This window comes from Sceloporus occidentalis, unplaced genomic scaffold, assembly GCF_023333645.1.
Source record: "Sceloporus occidentalis isolate IW3139 unplaced genomic scaffold, rSceOcc1.0.p SCAF_9, whole genome shotgun sequence".
NCBI classification, from domain to species: domain Eukaryota; kingdom Metazoa; phylum Chordata; class Lepidosauria; order Squamata; family Phrynosomatidae; genus Sceloporus; species Sceloporus occidentalis.
In genome coordinates, this window is record NW_028316989.1 from 36475545 (window position 1) to 36493004 (window position 17460).

The 17460-nt window shown below is 40.4% G+C and overlaps 1 protein-coding gene across 11 annotated transcripts in view; it reads left to right on the forward strand.

The window, feature by feature from the left end:
- SEMA6D (semaphorin 6D) overlaps positions 1-17460 on the forward strand; it is a 340819-nt gene that overhangs the window by 142251 nt on the left and 181108 nt on the right. The window lies entirely within an intron of this gene.

Genomic DNA, 17460 nt, shown 5'->3' on the forward strand with positions numbered 1-17460 from the left:
ATTGGATATAAAGAAAAACTAATCCACCATCCTTACATCCCATAAATCTTATTGATGTCGGTTGATTGATAGATTGATCCTTCCCATTTCAAACATGCTTTTTCTTGTAAGAGCTCATGGTGATGTCTTTGCTGCTACCATGCTCCAGAGCTGAGATGATAGTGATGGAATGTGGGGATGATGATGATGATGATGATGATGATTAGCATCCTTGTAGAGTCAGAGCATATGAGTGCAAATTTAAATGAAGCAGATTGTAGCCAAACATTCGAGTGGGAAAACAAAATGCAGCCCTCTTGATTTTGGCCTGCAATACCCCAAATTCCCCACTGTTTCAGCAGAGGAGAAATGAAATCTAACAATATTTGGAGCGCTGCACATGGCCCACTCATGCATTAGAAGAAACATCCTAACATTGTTCAACAGTGAAGGCATTTCTCTGAAGGTATTTGCGTGAAGGGTGGACAACTACTACACATGGGGTGCTGTTGAGAAATTCTCACAGCAAATGCTGGAATAGGTCAGTGTATCTCAAGCTATCTTATGTTGGAGACAGGCAGTGTTTCCCATCAATAGGTCATGGACCCATAACATATCACCACCCCTTAGCTACAGTTGTTTCTTCCTTTCCTGATAACTCACCAAGGAACAGTTTGCGGACTAGCACCAGCCTATGGGCCACTACTGGCCACATTACTTTCAAGGCTACTAGAGAAACTATAGAAGACAGAGCTCTCTGTTTTGTCAGCCCCAGATAGAGGATTTTGCTGGTAACATGTGTTGTGTTGCTTAGTTTACTGCTCAGTTGCTTCTTGGGCATCAGGGGAGTGTTTTTGACTTCTCATTTTCAATATTTTTTTACTGTCTTACCCACTGCTGAGGAAAGAAGCTGATGAGCATCAAAGAGAGTGCTGTGTACATCAGTGTCTGTGTAGATGAGAGGGAAAGAGAAAATAAACTGTGATCTCAAATATGTTTTAATTTGGCATGTACACCAATGCCATACAACTCCTTGAGGCTAGGTTGGTAAGGACGTTAGACAAGGGGGCTTTCTTTGTAGCAGCACCCTGACTTGGAAACTTGTTACCAAGGGAAGTCAAGTTGGATCCATTCTTGCTGAGTTTCTGGTAGGTAGTCAATTCCATATGCCCTTTGGTTTTTAATGCAGACATTTGAGCTTGTATTTAATTATTTTAATCATTTTTATATATTTTATTGCATGTTGCTTAGTGATCTCTGATAGAAAGGAAAGCAATTTAAGTAACAGCAGTAAACAAATACAGAAAGTTAGAAGCAAATGTGGCCCTCTGGCTGAAAAGGGGTTACCAGTCCCTTGATTCATGAATTCAAGTCTCTCTATCTTCATTCTCTATGAATTTTTGGCAATTATGCTATTTATTATTATTATTATTATTATTATTATTATTATTATTATATTGCTTGCCAAATTATCCAACCACAAATTACTAATAAAAAAGTAAACACTATGAAAGGCAGTGATCCTGTCTCAATGGCACTGCAGCATTCTGTATGTTGGAAACAAAGAGGAATCAACTTGTATATTGTATAAACTGAGTGAACGAAGGGAGTCTAGATAATGCCTTCTCTTTGTTTCACCTTGCTGTACCTTTCTTCGTTCCATGTACTCAGATCTTTTGCTTTCTTCTTAGCTGTTGATGTCACTACTCCCTATTCTTTGGGTAGTTAGTCCCATTGTTCCCTTTGTCTGAGAAGGGAACATTCATGAGGTTTCAACCCTAATACTGTTTTCTAGCTTATCCCTTTCCATGAGAGCAATCTTTTAGAGGCTTATTATGATTCCTTCTTTGGAGGTCTTTAAACAGAAGTCGGATGGCCATCTGTCGGGGATGCTTTGATTGTGAGTTCTTGCATGGCAGGGGTTGGACTGGATGGCCCTTGTGGTCTCTTCCAACTCTATGATTCTATGAAGTATAGGTCACTAGTGGGGCTGGCACACCACTGCCCACCTTGCCTTGCCTTGCCTTCACTCCCACTAACCTGCCTTGCACTTCCTTCTGGGGCAGGGAGTGCAGGGTAGGGCAGTGGGTAGGAATGATGAGCAAGGTGGTCTGCTGTGGCCACTGGTGGGAGTGGAGTGCTGCCACCTCCCAGTAACCCCTTCTGGATCTGGTAGGGCTGCTGACTAAGCAGGAAAAGAAGGTGATCCTAGTGATGCCCGTGAGGTCAACTTGTTTTGTGTATTTCATTTCCTATTTCTTGAGAGAAATAAATGATAAGTTCCTTTTTTCCTTCCAAGAGTACCCAGAGTAATAACTCTTGTTTCTTTCAGAAGCTCATGATTGTACTCTGCTTAATATAGATACCAAATATTCCTATAATGTACTGTAGTAAGGTAACCATAGCCTTTCCTATCAGACTGAATAGCACATAGGAGAGCCGTCAGAAGTAGAGGAAGCAAAAAATGCTTATCACGGATGTCTTTGCTGGCTGGGTGACAACTGCATGAGGAGCTGGAAAAATCCCCTGGAAGACAACCCCAGAAGCAATAAAACTCAAAAAAACAGCAAACCAGACTCTTACTCAGAACATTACTTCTGATGTTTTAATATTAGCTTCATGGATCATTTCTATAATTTAGTAATTTGGGTTATTTTCATGACAAACAGCTGCTGTTGGCTTTTACCAACAATGTTGCCATCTGTATCATTCTGTATACTTATATCACTAACATAATTCCTTTTTCTCCCTTCTCCTAAGCTACAGTAAGATACTATATATATGATTTATTCAATTACTTTTTCTCCACTGAAATGATTACAACCTTTTGATTGCCAGTGTCTGTATTTTGCCTCTGATCTTAAAGAGAACCAGACTGCAGTTGTCACAGGAAATAGATGTGAGCAAAAATGAAACACCTTGGCTACTTTAAGTACCAGCTGGATGCTTCCCTCTCTCACCAAGAGGCACTGAGCTTTAAAGAAGTCTTGACTCAGGGCTAGGAAGGCATGAATGACTTTTACTGAGTCTGAATCAGAAAGAAAGTCCTGTTGTTCCTACAGCAAGTTGGTGAAAAGAGGGAGAGATCTTAGCTCAGTAACAAGGCCCATGTTTTCTATTCAAAAGGTCCAAGGTTCCAGCCCTGGCAACAGAAAGGTCCAAGATTTTATGATGCCCGAGACCAAGGAGAAAATGAGGCCATCCTTCCCTGTAGAGACACTGACTGGAGCAGCAACTGAAACTTTCTTCAACAGTGGCAGCAGGAGAGCTGTCCTCCACCACACCTGAAGGCAACAGGCCAGTTTAGGAAATGAGGGACACAGCTTATTCCTTACAAGAGTCTCCAGAAATTGTTGTTACTGCTGTTTTGGATGTGGTTCTCTCTCTCTCTGCTGAGTGATAGAGCTGACCATTCCAGATATGATAAGGAAGCAGCTGATGGGAGATGACCTCTCTTTGCCTGAGACAACAGAAAGCCACATGAGCTGAGTACAGTTGTTGTAAGGAGTGGATGTGAGTAAAAATGAAACTTAGCCTGGTAAAATTAAGCACTGAAAACTGGAGGTTTTCAGCTCTCACCAAGATGCTAGGTGTCTGTGTTGTTGTTGTTGTTATTATTGTTGTGTGCCTTCAAATCATTTCTGACTTATGGTGATCCTAAGACCCCATCACTGGGTTTTCTTGGCAAGCTTTGTTCAGAGAGGGGTTGCCATTGCTTCTGAGACTGAGAGAAGGGTGTGACTTGTCCGCAGTCATCCAGTGTGCTTCCATACTTGAGCAGGGATTCTAAACATGGTCTCCAGAGTCCTTGTCCAACACTCAGACCAATCCACCACACTGGCTCTCAGGTCTTTCTACCTGAGTAGAAACAGAGGCTCCAGTATTTCTCTCTGAGACACCAGAGAACTATCAGACACTATCAGTTAGAGACAATATAGTCTTAGTTTTTTGTGGGTTTTTGGGGCTATGTGGCCATGTTCTAGAAGTGTTTATTCTTGATGTTTCACTAGCATCTGTGGCTGGCATCTTCGCCTTCGACTTCACAATATAGTCTTAAGTGGTATAAGGTAGATTCCCGGGTTCCTTTGAAAAAAACTGAGCAGCCATCATGACTTTCTGGATGCAGCGGTTGAAACGTCCAACCTCATTGGCTCAGGATAAAAATATTCAAGCCCCGCTGCATCAGTCTAGCATTCTCTGCTTATAGCAATCAACAAGATGCTCCAATGGGAAGTCCACAAGCAGGACTTACATATCATACTACCTTCTCGTTCATGTTTCCCAACATTGGTTATATGGAAGCAAATTTCCTCTGATATGAAAGTAATATATAGCAGTCATCACTAATAGCCCTTTATATCCTCTGTTGGGCAGGAATCAGTTTAAATCACAGTGATTTCATCCCCTCTGGCTACTAAGGATGTGTTTGTGTAGTTTGTATAATATGGGGAATAGTCAATCCAACTGAAGCTGAAAGGGCACAAAATGAGGAAACCTATTTATGTGACTGCCTGTTATGTGTTTTGTGCAGAGTCTGATTTTTCATCCTGATCTCAGCAGGCTAAGACAGGTTGTGTGTGTTATCATAGATTGATCAGGTTTTACAGATGACTGCAATCTGTCCTTTCCACTTGTTTAAAACCAGCCCAAAATTAACTGGCCTTCATGTAACCATTTCAACGCGTGTCAGTGGCCAAGTTCAGAATTGTTCATATTTGGCACCACCTAAGTAATATTTTATGTGGAACCCAGGTGCTTTTATATGGGACCCAGGTGCTTCACCCTTGTGGAGCGATTTGCCTGGTTTGTATGATCCCTCCTCACTTCTTAGAATGAAGGAAGGATTACATCTATTGCGTGGATCTATATGCATTCATGCGCCTCTTATTCACTTGCCTCGCATAAGATATAAACTAGTGTAATACTAGATGTGCTAGATGTCAGGCTTCATGCCAAGCCCCCAAGCATTGCAGACTGAAATGCTGGAAATGGTCCAGTGCAGCTGAAAGACATCATGGAAGTTGTATCCTGTTTACTATGCATTTGAGTTTTTAAGACATTTGTCCTAAGTGGGACTTAGTGGGATCTGGGGAAGGTAGAGGGGAAGATAAAATAAAGATGGCTGTGACTGTGGCAGGAGATCTTTGATAATTTCTTTCTAATGGAGCCAAAAACAAATGTCAACAGGTTTTACGAACCCATAAAAGTATGTTTTTCCTACTGCACATAGTGGTTCAACTCAGGGGCATCATTGGGGATATGTGGATTGCACCAGGTGACACCCTAAGGGTGTGTGTGTGTGTGTGTGTGTGTGTGATACCACTGCTATCCAAACAATTGCCTTTTGGTAGAAATGGGCATTCACCTGTGTCACTTTAAAACACTGAAGAGATGGTGTGTGAGGGTGAGGCTCAGTGGGAAGAGAAAGGAGAGGCTCCAGGTTTTTTTTAATTACATTTCATTTTTTAAATAAAATATCTATATTTAATAGTCTTTTAAATTTTTCTTTGAAAACATCATATATTACAAAATTGTCACTTTAACCATGTGAAACTATGTACATGTAAATACATTTAGGTTGTGTGCAGTGGCTTGGTGGTTAATATGCCAGTTCTGACAATTGGAAGATCGGAAGGTTGGCAGCTTGATGGGGTGAGCTCCTGTCATTAGTCCCAGCTTCTGCCAACCTAGCAGTTTGAAAGCATGCAAATGCAAGTAGATAGATAGGTACCACTTCTCAGTGGGAATGTAACAGTGGTTGGTGCAGTCGTGCTGGTCTCATGACCACTGGAGTCATCTTTGGACAATGCTGGCTCTTCGTCATAGTAATGGAGATGAGCACTGCTCATAACAGTCAGTTACGACTAGACATTCATGTCAAGGGACTACCTTTACCTTTATTAAGTTGTCTTTTAAAAGTATAATTTAAATTTTGCTAGTTGTTTAGCTCAGAACTATAATCATTACATTCAGTGATATATGGGAATTATGATTTATAAATAACATTAGTACAAAAAATTACTAAGGATTCTGTATGGCGTGGTGTGGGAGAAGTTGAATGAGGGGGTGAGATAATGAGTTACCACACCGGGCGACACCAACTGTAGTAATGCCATGGGTTCAACTCCTGGTCCTTTCATCTCTGTTTCTCCTGTTTCTCTGAAGTCAACACAAAGTTTGTCCACCAGTGAGGTGCAGCCTACTGCTTTCATAACTTCTTCTGTTTTATACCTTCCAAATGCCCTGATTTGGCAGGGACATTCCCAGTTAATCCTCTCTTGTCTTACTTTTCTAGATGCTTTAAAAATGTCCCAGTTTCTCTCTCCTCCTCCCACTTTCTCCCTTCATTAGCAGCTTATTTCAATTGTAGTTTGCAGTCCATTAAATCAGTGCAGGAGCAGAATTTGACTCTTCCCAGTATCCTTAGAGAAAAGTAGACTGCTTTAGCATCTCCTTGCTTCTGCAATCCTCTTCATCGATATGTTTTCCCATCTTAACCACAGTGATATTGCATGGCCACTCCTGTCCCAGTTTTCACCTGTGAGATATTGGAGGGTATGCCTTTTGGTAAATCATTTCCCATTGTGACTGTAAACTAGATGCCATACTGAGAGGTGGCTGAGCAAATGGACTCTGGACATCAGTAGGTGTCATGATCTGTGGAAAGATTGCATGGTATAGAATCTCCATCTTGCCCTATATCATCTCCTCAAAACTGTAACTGATCATGTTGCTATAATTCAAAACATAGCTGTGTTAGTCTGGAAAATCAGTATGCAAAGGGATCTTGCAGCACCTTTGAGACTAACTGAAAGTTAGACATTGGTAGCATGAACGTTCGTAGACTTGAACCTACTTCCTTAAATGCATTTGGATCATGTTGCTGTGTAACATAGACATTTTCACTTTTTTTGAACTACTGGGTTTGTAGCAGTTGGCAGTGCAAATCTATTACTCCATTCTCCAGGCATTAAACCCTTAGTATGGTCTGTGTTTCACATCTGAATTTCTTTATGAGTAGTAAAACAGGTTTATAGGTGTGTATTATGTGTCAGGTCATGTATATTTTCTCTGCAGCATGAGCACAAAAAGAGGCTTATAGTTAGTTGCTATGTTTTGAATTTTAAAATCCAAGAACCCTGTCCATCATACACTTACTTAATAAAACTATGAATTAGTTGCAAGGTGCCCTTCGTTTAGCATAAAGGTGTCTTTCAGCTTGATATTGGGTGAAGGGGGGAAACAGCTAATGGTCGCACAGAGGATAATCAAATTTAATGAGCTTGTTAAAGTAATCAATATATGGTTTATAGGCACACTTTGAATTTGGCCTCAAACAAACTGAGTCTCTGAGGACACCGGTATTAAGGATCAGGTGTGATGAGAAAGGAACTGAACCACCAGGGAACAGCCAGTAATTTTCCATGATATGTCCCTGTTGGTTCCCTAACTTGCATAGTAATATGTCACACACATACAGGTGAGGCAATGCAAGTCTCAAACTGACACCAGCTGAAGTTGACAGCAAGATTTCCTTTGGCGACTCTGCTCATTCTGCTTTGTTTTTTAATTACATTCTGTGTTAAGTGTAATGAAACTTCTAGGCGTGGCAAACAGTCTTCTTGTTGTTTTAACTCCATGACCCCGGTCCTCAATGTTTCCGCTCAGGGCCTGCAGGCTTACACCTATGTACTCCCTGATTGCAGTCTATCCCTATCCATCTAGCTTCCTCTCTTTCTTCTGCCTTCCACCTTTCCTAACATCATTGTCTTTTCTAATTATTCATTTTCTTCTTGGACTCTGGCATAGAGATTCCCAATTTTTTTCTTTCTCTTTCTCTGTAGTTGGTATGGGGGTATTTATTGGCTTCTCCTGTGGTCTTATTGACATGATTTGGTCCGACTTTACTTCATAGCCTTTGACTGATTTTGCTGTGTCCTTCCTCACTATTATTGCTACTCCATTTTTTCTCCTTTTTAAATTTCCTGAGAAGAACACTGTAGTTATCTGAGTCAAAATATCCCATTCCTGTCCATTTTAGCCCACTAACTCTTAGTATTGCTTTGTTTATATGTTCCATTTCCTTTTTCCTATGTCTAGTTTCCTCTAGTTCGTACTTCTCACATTCCATGTGCTTTTAACATGTGTGGCACCGCTCTGGACCTTCTTTTCATTTTTAAATGTGTGTGCTGCTTGGCTCCCCATTTTGTTAGTTCTGTTATATCCTTTCTCACAGCTCTACTCATGCTTGGCTTTTGTTCTAAAGCCCTAACATCCTACAGTTGGGTGGAAAACAACTACCGGGGAGCAGCAGTAGTAGCGGTGGGTGACACTTGTGGAGGATCTGTCATAGACTACAGCAGTGACACTGTAGCTAATGCTTGTTAGTATGCATGGAGGGAGGCAAAAGGGAACCCAGGAGGCCCCAGTATGAGACACTAGGATGAAACGATCAAAGCAGAACAAGAGAAAGGAAAAGGACACAAAAATGGGCAAACAGGCTACAGTTCAGATATTGGGCATAACCTGAAAGGAGAATCAACAGCAGTAAATATTTCTTGGGATCCTAGCAGGGTCAGGGCCAGATGTGAGTGGTCTCTAGTCCAGGTGCCTTCCAGGTTCACCCTTCAATTTGCCCACCGCAGCCCCTATAGTCCTCCCTGAAACCATCATCATCACTACTCCTTCACCCCACACACAAATATTACAACGGATAAAGAGTTTGGAAATATTAGCAATAGTGCTAATACATCAACATTAAATTGGTAACAGAAAATTAATTTTTTAGCATTAAACCAATTTTTCTTAAAATTGCTGATGAGTTCATTGATTGATTTCTTCAACCATTAACACACACACACACACACACACAATTGCTTCAGGAGGGCTAGCAATGCATTCTAGTAACAAAGACTATTCATCATTACTTATTTATAATGTTAGTGGCATTTACTGATTAAAACAGCAAATTTTAAAATTGTTAGTGGAAAAAGTTAATACATTAGGGGTAATTGATTTTTAACAAATTATTTCCACATTGAGAAAAGAAATCCTAAGGAAAACATTGGCCACCAAACAGGCCTACCTCAATGAACAAAAAAGCTCCTTTTTACAAAGCATTTTAACAGGAACCCAGCCCTGGCCAGTCCCCCTTTGCTGGTCCTTTCTTGCCAGTGTGGCATAGTGGTTTGAGCCATGAAACCCACTGGTTGACCTTGGGCAAGTCACATATTCTCAGCCTCAGGGGAAGGCAACAGCAAATCTCATCTGAACAAATCCTGTCAAGAAAATTATGTGATAGGTTTGCCATCAGATCATGATATGTTCGAAACAAGTTGAAGGCACACATCAACAAACAATCTATCTGTAAGGTTTTAGCCTGCCTCACCAGTTGCCTCCAGCATTTTCTTTTCTTTTCTTTTAAAGCATAGATTTTTCAATTCAACCACCAAAATGGAAATCATAAGAAAAGTGAAGGACATTAAAAGAAAATAATAATCCTGGGATGCATTTTGGAAGAAGCTTCCAAGGGGTCTCTAGAAGATTCAAAATGTTTTTGTTTGATTATTGCAAGGCTTACCTGTTCTGGTTGTTTCGTTTCACAAGTGTCTAAGGTCAGATTTGAAGAAAAAGTTTGCTGAAACCTATTGATCTGCTGATGCTCTCTCTCTCTCTCTCTTTTTCTGGTATAGGAACCTGATGCAATTATTTGCATATTATTCATACCACTGGTACAAATGTTTCTTCTATAGTTGTAAAATTCAAGAACACATCTACTCCCCCCTTTTTGAAATATAGATTTATTCATTTATTTGACTGGTTCTTAGGTCTGGAAGAGTTGTTGCCCGAAAGGACCTGACCAGCTCAGAACTACCTGTAAAAGATAACATACTCGTCTTAAAATGCAGGTGTTTAATTTCTTATTGACCATGAAGGTCCCTTTTGCCAGACGTCAAATAAGCTACCAGCTTTGCCAAAGCAAAGGCTGTCTAGTCCTGGCCAGGGTCTAGAAGGGAGACATCAACCATTATTGATCTATTTATGTGATGCCTTTCTTGTCCCATCTCTCCAAAGGTAGCTTAACAGAAGGAATAAGAAACATCACGAAGTAATAAAATCTACAGTCATAAAGCTAGCATGCCACACTGGCAGTACCAGACATCCAAACTGAAATATCAATACAAATGAGAAAATTTTAAAAGCAGTAATAAAGCACAAATATAACATAGTTGTGGATTTAATATTGGGGGTGGGGCAGAGCTATATTTGCCTGGCAATAAAAGAACAGTGATGGTGGCATCAGTAAAAATGAAAATGCCTTGATGGATGGCGCCTGGGACTCTATCACAGTGTATTCCCTGGTCATTGTTTCTCAAAAGTCTGCAGGTGGGCACGTTCCTAAAGGAATAAGTGGGATACCCAGGTCCTAAACTGCATTTGGCTTTAAATTTAGCATAAACTGGGCCTGAAAAGGCTTGGAAGCTCCATGATGCAAATATATAAATGACAGAATCATATAATTGATAGAATGATAAATCATAGGAAATCATTTTTAATGGATGTAAAATTTAAAATGTAGGTTTGAGTCTTTCCATATGTTTTCAGTGTTTATCATCAAAGTCCATTCCACCCACACAGCCACCCAATAAAACTTTATAGCATATGTTGTAACGCCAAGTTGAGGGACAGGAAACATTCCTCGCTTTGAGTCCAATTTCTCTGTGTTTCTTTTCTCGGAAATTACCACCCCTTCATTTGATACCAAGGGAATGAGTATCAATGGGTCACCCAGAACAGTATCCCATTCACCCCACAAGAGTGACTGGTTCTTTTCTAAGTCTGATTGGGAAGGGTCCAGGTAAAGTCAAGAGCAGTTGTTTATCAACAGTTCATACCAGAGTCTGTTAAGGAAATGAGCAAATTCCCAAGCTCTTAACAGGGTCTCTGTCTTGTACAGATGCTACAGATGTCCCTGCAGCAGGATCAGAATACACTTTGTGATCACTGGGCTGTAAAAACCAAAGCCATTATTTTACTGGTTCAGAGTGAATAAAACTTTATTCCTATTTGTTTCACCCACTAGGTGCCATCAAAATCTGAAATGAATCAGGACCAACAGCAGCAGCTATTTTAACCTGCCATTTGCTCCATCTGAGGAACTAGTTTTTGTTTTGTTTATCACCTAAAGCTGCCTGTTAGCAAGATTGCAAGGCATGCCCAGATTCATGTTAGTCAATCAGGGTGCTTATCTTTTAAAAGCATCTTAAAAGTATGCTACATACCCTCCAACATTTCACAGATGAAAACAGAGGCATGCATGGCCAAGCAAAATCAGAATATGGTCAAGATGGCAAAGGTTATCAATGAGGAAAAACACCCAAGCTAGGGTAGGATGCAGCAGTTGCTTTTGCCTGAGCCCACCTCTTCACCCCCCCCCCCCCACTTAGAATTAATTGAGTGCAAACTATTCTTGCACTTTGATCTCATCCTGCAGCAACTGAACTAAATTGAAGGCAAACAGGGAAAGTGAGAAGAGAGTGAGAAGAGAACAGCTGGGATATTTTAAAAGTAGCTGGAAAAGTGGGAGGATGATAAAGGATGAATCAGGACTGTCCCATCCAAATCATGACAGCTGGTGGTTATGATGCTCCACCATTGGTTCATGATTCAAAGTGTGTGAGCAGGAGGGAGCTGTAATACACCTTGGCTTGTGCATTTCACCTCCTTCAGGGCCTGGAGGATAATTTCATAAATGTTTACTTTCCACTTTTGAAATTAACCATTGTTTAACATATCGTCTCTTAGAACAAGTTGTGGGTAAGACTAACTAAGGAGAAACCAAGCATAACCAGACACACATTGCTGACTTTATGAAAGCTGATTTCAGTAAGCAGGGAAATATTAGGAGTGATCCCATGGCAAGGAATACTAAAAGAGAAGAGAGTTCATGATGAATGGGAGTTTCTTACAAGTGAAATATTGAAGGCACAATTTCAAACAGTTACAATGAGGAGGAAAGCAGGAATGATGTCTAAAGAACTTTCAACTAATCTAGGTTTTAAAAGGGGCATATATAAGAAATTGAAAAGGGGAAAAGAGGAATTTGCATGTACGGAGAAAGTCAGAAAGGTTAAGGTGCAGAACAAGCTCATGCTTGCTAGAGTGGTTAAAAACCATAAAAAAGGGTTTTTTCCTGGTTGCCAGAAAAGGAAAAGGAGAAAAAGGAAATGGTAAGGCATGGAGAAGATGGTAAAATGGTAACAAGGCACAAAGAAGAGGCCGAATTATTTCACCTTTATTTTATATCAAGGACACACTATTTTTACACTTCTTTGAATTTCTTTTACACTTCTTTGACACTTCTTTGTTACCAACAAAAAGAACATATAACATATATAGTTGCCAGATTCAGTGCAGCTGTGGTTAAAATCCACCAGGCAATGACTTCCACAATAGGCTAGTACCAATCTTGCCCCGCCACAGTGGATTTTAAAAAGATGTTTTGAATACTGTTTTGAATCTGTGTTTTTACCTTGCTTTTACCTTCTTTTATTATGCATCCCTTGGTTTATGACCTTAATAAAGATGAACTGAACAGTTAAATAAATGCAGGGACAATCGCTTACAAAGTCCTGCCCTTGGTTACACAAGAAGAAATGGGAGTGGCCATTTTAAGCTCATGGCCAAATTCTCTTTTCACAAATGTTTGAGATAGAAGACTCCTAGTTTCTGTTATTGTTGATGATGATGTGTGCTTCCAAGTTGTTTCCAACTTATGGTGAACCTATCATGAGGTTTTCTTTGCAGGATTTCTTCAGAGTAGTTTCACTATTGCCTTCCCCTGAGGCTGAGAGCATGTGACTTGCCCAAGGTCACCCAGTGGGTTTCATGGTCAAGCAGGGAAGCGAACCCTGGTCTCCAGAGTTGAAGTCCAACACTCAAACCACTAGACCATGCTGGCTCTCTAGTTTCTGTTAGCATTTGGCGTTTCACTCAATATCTCTTTCATTGGCGCTATACAGACGGGTGCTATAGTGCGCCCTCATCACGTGCAAGGGGTGTTGCTTCCAGATGTCCCTCACCCCTCGCAAGTGATGAGGGCATCAAAATGGCGGTGCCCTATACAGATGGGCACCGCCATTTTGACATGATGGATGCTTAGCATTCACGCGTCGCGGCACCATTATGACCATTGGCGCACTGCAACGTCATAATCACGCTGCAAGAAGAACCCACTTTTTGTGTTTCTTTTTGCTCTGCAGGGAAGTCCCACGGTGTGGAGGCTGCAGCTTCCCCACGGAGCAAAGCAAGGCGCTGGGAGACCATCCTTTTTGGACAGTCTGTCCTGAGCCATTATTATTTATATTGAGATACTTTTGTTATTTAATGAATATGCTTGTTGTTTTATTTTGCATTATCGATGCTTCTTTAAAACTTTGATAGTGGAGAGAGATCATATCAGAACTTAAATAATATGTCACCCTATCTATGAGTATACATGGAGAGAAATAACGTCAAATGAACATAAGTGAAAATCTCAGAGAAGTTTGAATTCTTTAAAGTCTTGGCTGTTGATTAGGAAAGTTGTATCCCAACGCATCTGGGAAATCCATGGTTGGCGAGGATGGACACAGAAAAAGTTAGTCCCAAGAAAAAGAAGCTTCCAGAAACCTCTCTTCCATGTTGTTGAAGTTATATCACATGTTATTTCCAGCTATTTTACACAAAGCCAGTTGTAGTCAGGGTCCAAATATGTGTAACATATGTTACTCTATTTATAGCGTCACATTGACCTCAACAGACTGACTCAGGCAGATGGTAAACATTACTACCAGGCATAAGAACACTGCAACTCAGACATTTAAATGACTTCAAGTCTTGTCTCAAGCTTCCTTAAGGGAATTTTTTTTTTCTTAAGCCATTTTAGGTGTCTGGAACTTCTAGAAGAATGGATCATATAGAGACAGATCTGTTAAGGCTGTAGATCAGTTGCTGAGAACATGATTATATTTCCGTCTGCTAAAAAACAAAACAAAGCTTCGGCGCAGAAGTAATACAGTGCAGCCAATAATCTTTATTCACTTAGAAAACAAATAGACTTTAATCACTAAAGTGTTGCATTCACAATTGTTGGATGTTTTGATTGTTTGGAAAAGAGACCCACATTTTAGAGGCAAATAGTTGCCCCCTCCCTGTCAAAAATCAGAAATCTTCCGAGAAGAATGGAAAAGCTGACAGACTTCTTTTCAGGGAACTAGCTCCCTGTTTTCATTAAAAAACTTTAAACTAAGAAATAGGGGAAAGGGAGCGCCTTCAATAGGAAGCTCACATGAGGGACAAAATATGTAGGGTTGGATCCCAACCTAAGCCATATCCACACAAGCCAAATAATAAGTCCTCGCCCTCCTCACAGGAATCGGTCCATAGAATCATAGAGTTGGAAGAGAACTCAAGGGCCATCCAATCCAACCCGCTGCCATGCACAAAGAAACAATAAAAGAACTCTTGATAGATGGCCATCCAGTCTCCTCCAAAGAAGGAGACTCCACTGCACTCCAAAAGAGTGTGTTCCACTAATGAACAGCTCTTACTGTCAGGAGTTTTTTTTCTAATGTTGCAATAGTGCAAGTCATAGCTGTCACATGCCCCCAAGGGGACAACCTATATAAGGGAGAGGGACAAAATCTCCATGTTGTTGGTTGCTTGGATGGCGAAGTACTTTGATGGTCTGTATAGCAGTTGTGAGTCTCGCCCCCAAAGTCACATCCCCAGCACCCGGTGACACCCAGTGTGGGAATGCATTGAGTTTGGGCACTCGATCTCTAAAAGGTTCTCCATCACTACCCAAGATCCTTTTCATTTGTACTGCTTTCAAGCCAGGTGGTCACTCACACTATTTTTGTGCACAACCTCATCCTAAAAGGGAAGACTGTAGCCAGATGGCTTGTATACCTGCTCGATTTGCTGCCCATGTACAAACTGTCGATGGATACCTTCAAGCCCCTTCCCCTCCCCTTTTTTTTTGCTTCTTGATCTTTAAAATGGGTTTTGACTAAACAGCACTTCAAATTGTTGCATCATATGGTTGACTTATGCTTAGCTTGTAGTTTACTAAGAACCCTAGGTCCTTTTCATATAAAGTGTTGTCAAGCAAGGTATCACCCATCATACATTTGTGCATCTGACTTGTGTTCATGTTCAGGATGCATCTTCAGCTGTCCATCAACTGGAGGATTCTGTAACATAAATTGCAGTGGCCTCTTGGAGGGTCTGAGAAGTATGGACCACAACAAGGAAGTTGAACTTCAGACTGAATCACAATCCTCACACATCCCTAGTTGCTGCCATGGCCAATTCACACCTGATTTATTTCAATGGTTCCGTCTTCCATATTACTAAATCCGGATCCTACCTATTCATAAAAATAAAAGTTAGAAGCAAATCTAATATCTGAATTTGCCTTACGTGAGCAGTTTCCAGGGTAGCATTTAGGGAGAAGGGCAACAATACAATACATTATTGGTTTCTGTAGCTTTAATATTTTTGAGACATTTTTTCTGGATGTATCAGGAGCAAAACAGTTTTGCAGTGCACAACAAAAACAAGGTTATAAAATAAGGCTTTGGCAGTTGAATTAACTTAGTTGATGATTTGGTTTTATCTGTCAAGATGCATTAATGGCATGGTTTCAGAGTTCCTTAACAGCTATACTGCAAGACAAAGTTGAACATGTTTTTGTTTCTTTTTTCATTCCTCATTTAAAGTGTGTGAGAGAAGCTGGTCCTAATTTGGCTTTTATATTACACTTTGCTGGTAGATCTGCCATTACAGGGAGAATTACCTCTTATACAAGGGTGACAGAAAGCAGAATAATCTGCTTTTGGTTCATTTTTGTTGTTTATTCAACTCTGATACTACCCAATTTGGAGAGCCAATTTTTTCCTGTTGAAGCATGTTAAGCATGTTCTTTCTTGTGATGACCATTAAATGACCATTGTCATTTAATCACCTCACATTCTTGGGCTGAACATTAAATATGGGGACAGGTGCATTGCACATTAATAGAGCACACACATAAGATGTCAGAAGCAATTCTTGACATGTTCACTAATGGCAATGGAAAATAGGCCTATCACCACCATTAGGCAGAGTGAAGCAGCTGCTTCTGGAAGCTGATTTGAAGTGTTGCGAAGAACAAATAAATAGTAAGTTATTTCATTATTACGAAGTTTATGGAGTCATCATGACCTTCCTTTTAGCCAATCGCAAAGAGTTCCAAAATAAAAGCAGCTGTGTCCTTCTGTTATCTGCAAACCAGTTCTAGCATTTCTCATTTCCCCTAGGAATTGGCCCTTTTAAATAAGCTAATGGGTTTTAATTCAAAACTGCACCATCTGATTTTTTGCATACAGTATTAATAAGAATAGCTCATAACAACAATATATTGCTGAGTGCAGTGTGTAAGTGTGTGAGAGAGAAAGAGAGCAAGCAAATGTAATAATACAGCTGGCCCTTCATATCCATGGGAATTCCGTTTCACCTGTGGATGGTAAAAAATGCAGGGCCTCTAGTCCTGTTCTTCCCAATGTGGCACAACCATGCTGGCACATTTGTTTGCATGTGATGTCCTTAAGCAGAACATAGTGGGCCATGGATGCTCCAATCTACTGATGGCAACCATGAGGTTGGTAAGGGCTAACACTAGTAGCTAAACTAAGAAATGACAGAGAAAGCTTAGGCTGAATCTACACAGCCTAAATAATGTATAATTACCTCAATCCCATGCCTCTTGGAACACATGACTTTCTACTCCTTTCAATGTGAAAACACGGTTTTTCAGTGCCTGGGGCTTTAAGTTGACTTCAAAAAATCTCCAGTTTACTCTGCTGTTTTGAGGAAGAACTGGGTTTTTTAAATGTGCAGTTTGATGCTTGAACTGGGATCATGGTGGAATTGGGGCTGGGGGATAGGAGGGGGAACAGGTTGGTGGATGGTTACCTAGGTCAGGTTATCACCCAGGTCACCTGATCATTTCCATCACAGAAGGGTAGCTCCCTTGTATTGGCATCTGGAAAAGGTAGTGTTTTTATGCACACATTTGCAGGAGATACAGCTTCACTTTATAGAAAACAGGTAAGCAATCGGAATAAAGTCCCCTATGTCTCAGTTTCCAAGCTCATGAAATAGCACCAACATGATACAATGAAATAAAATAAGTCTAGTGATGCTATATAAACACAATCAGGTAATCTGCAAACCCCAAGTTTTAGAAAAATTGGGATGGGGAAGAATTTCCCTGACTAACATATGCTTTGGCATGTTTGGGTTTTGCTTCAATGGGTGCTACGTTTCTAGGGGAGAATAATCTCTCTCCCAGCAGTTTTACAAGATTATAGTCTTAATCTTAAATCCATTTATGCACAATTAGGCCAGTAAGCATGTTTATAATCCTAGGCTTTGTTTGTAACTTTTAATTTATTT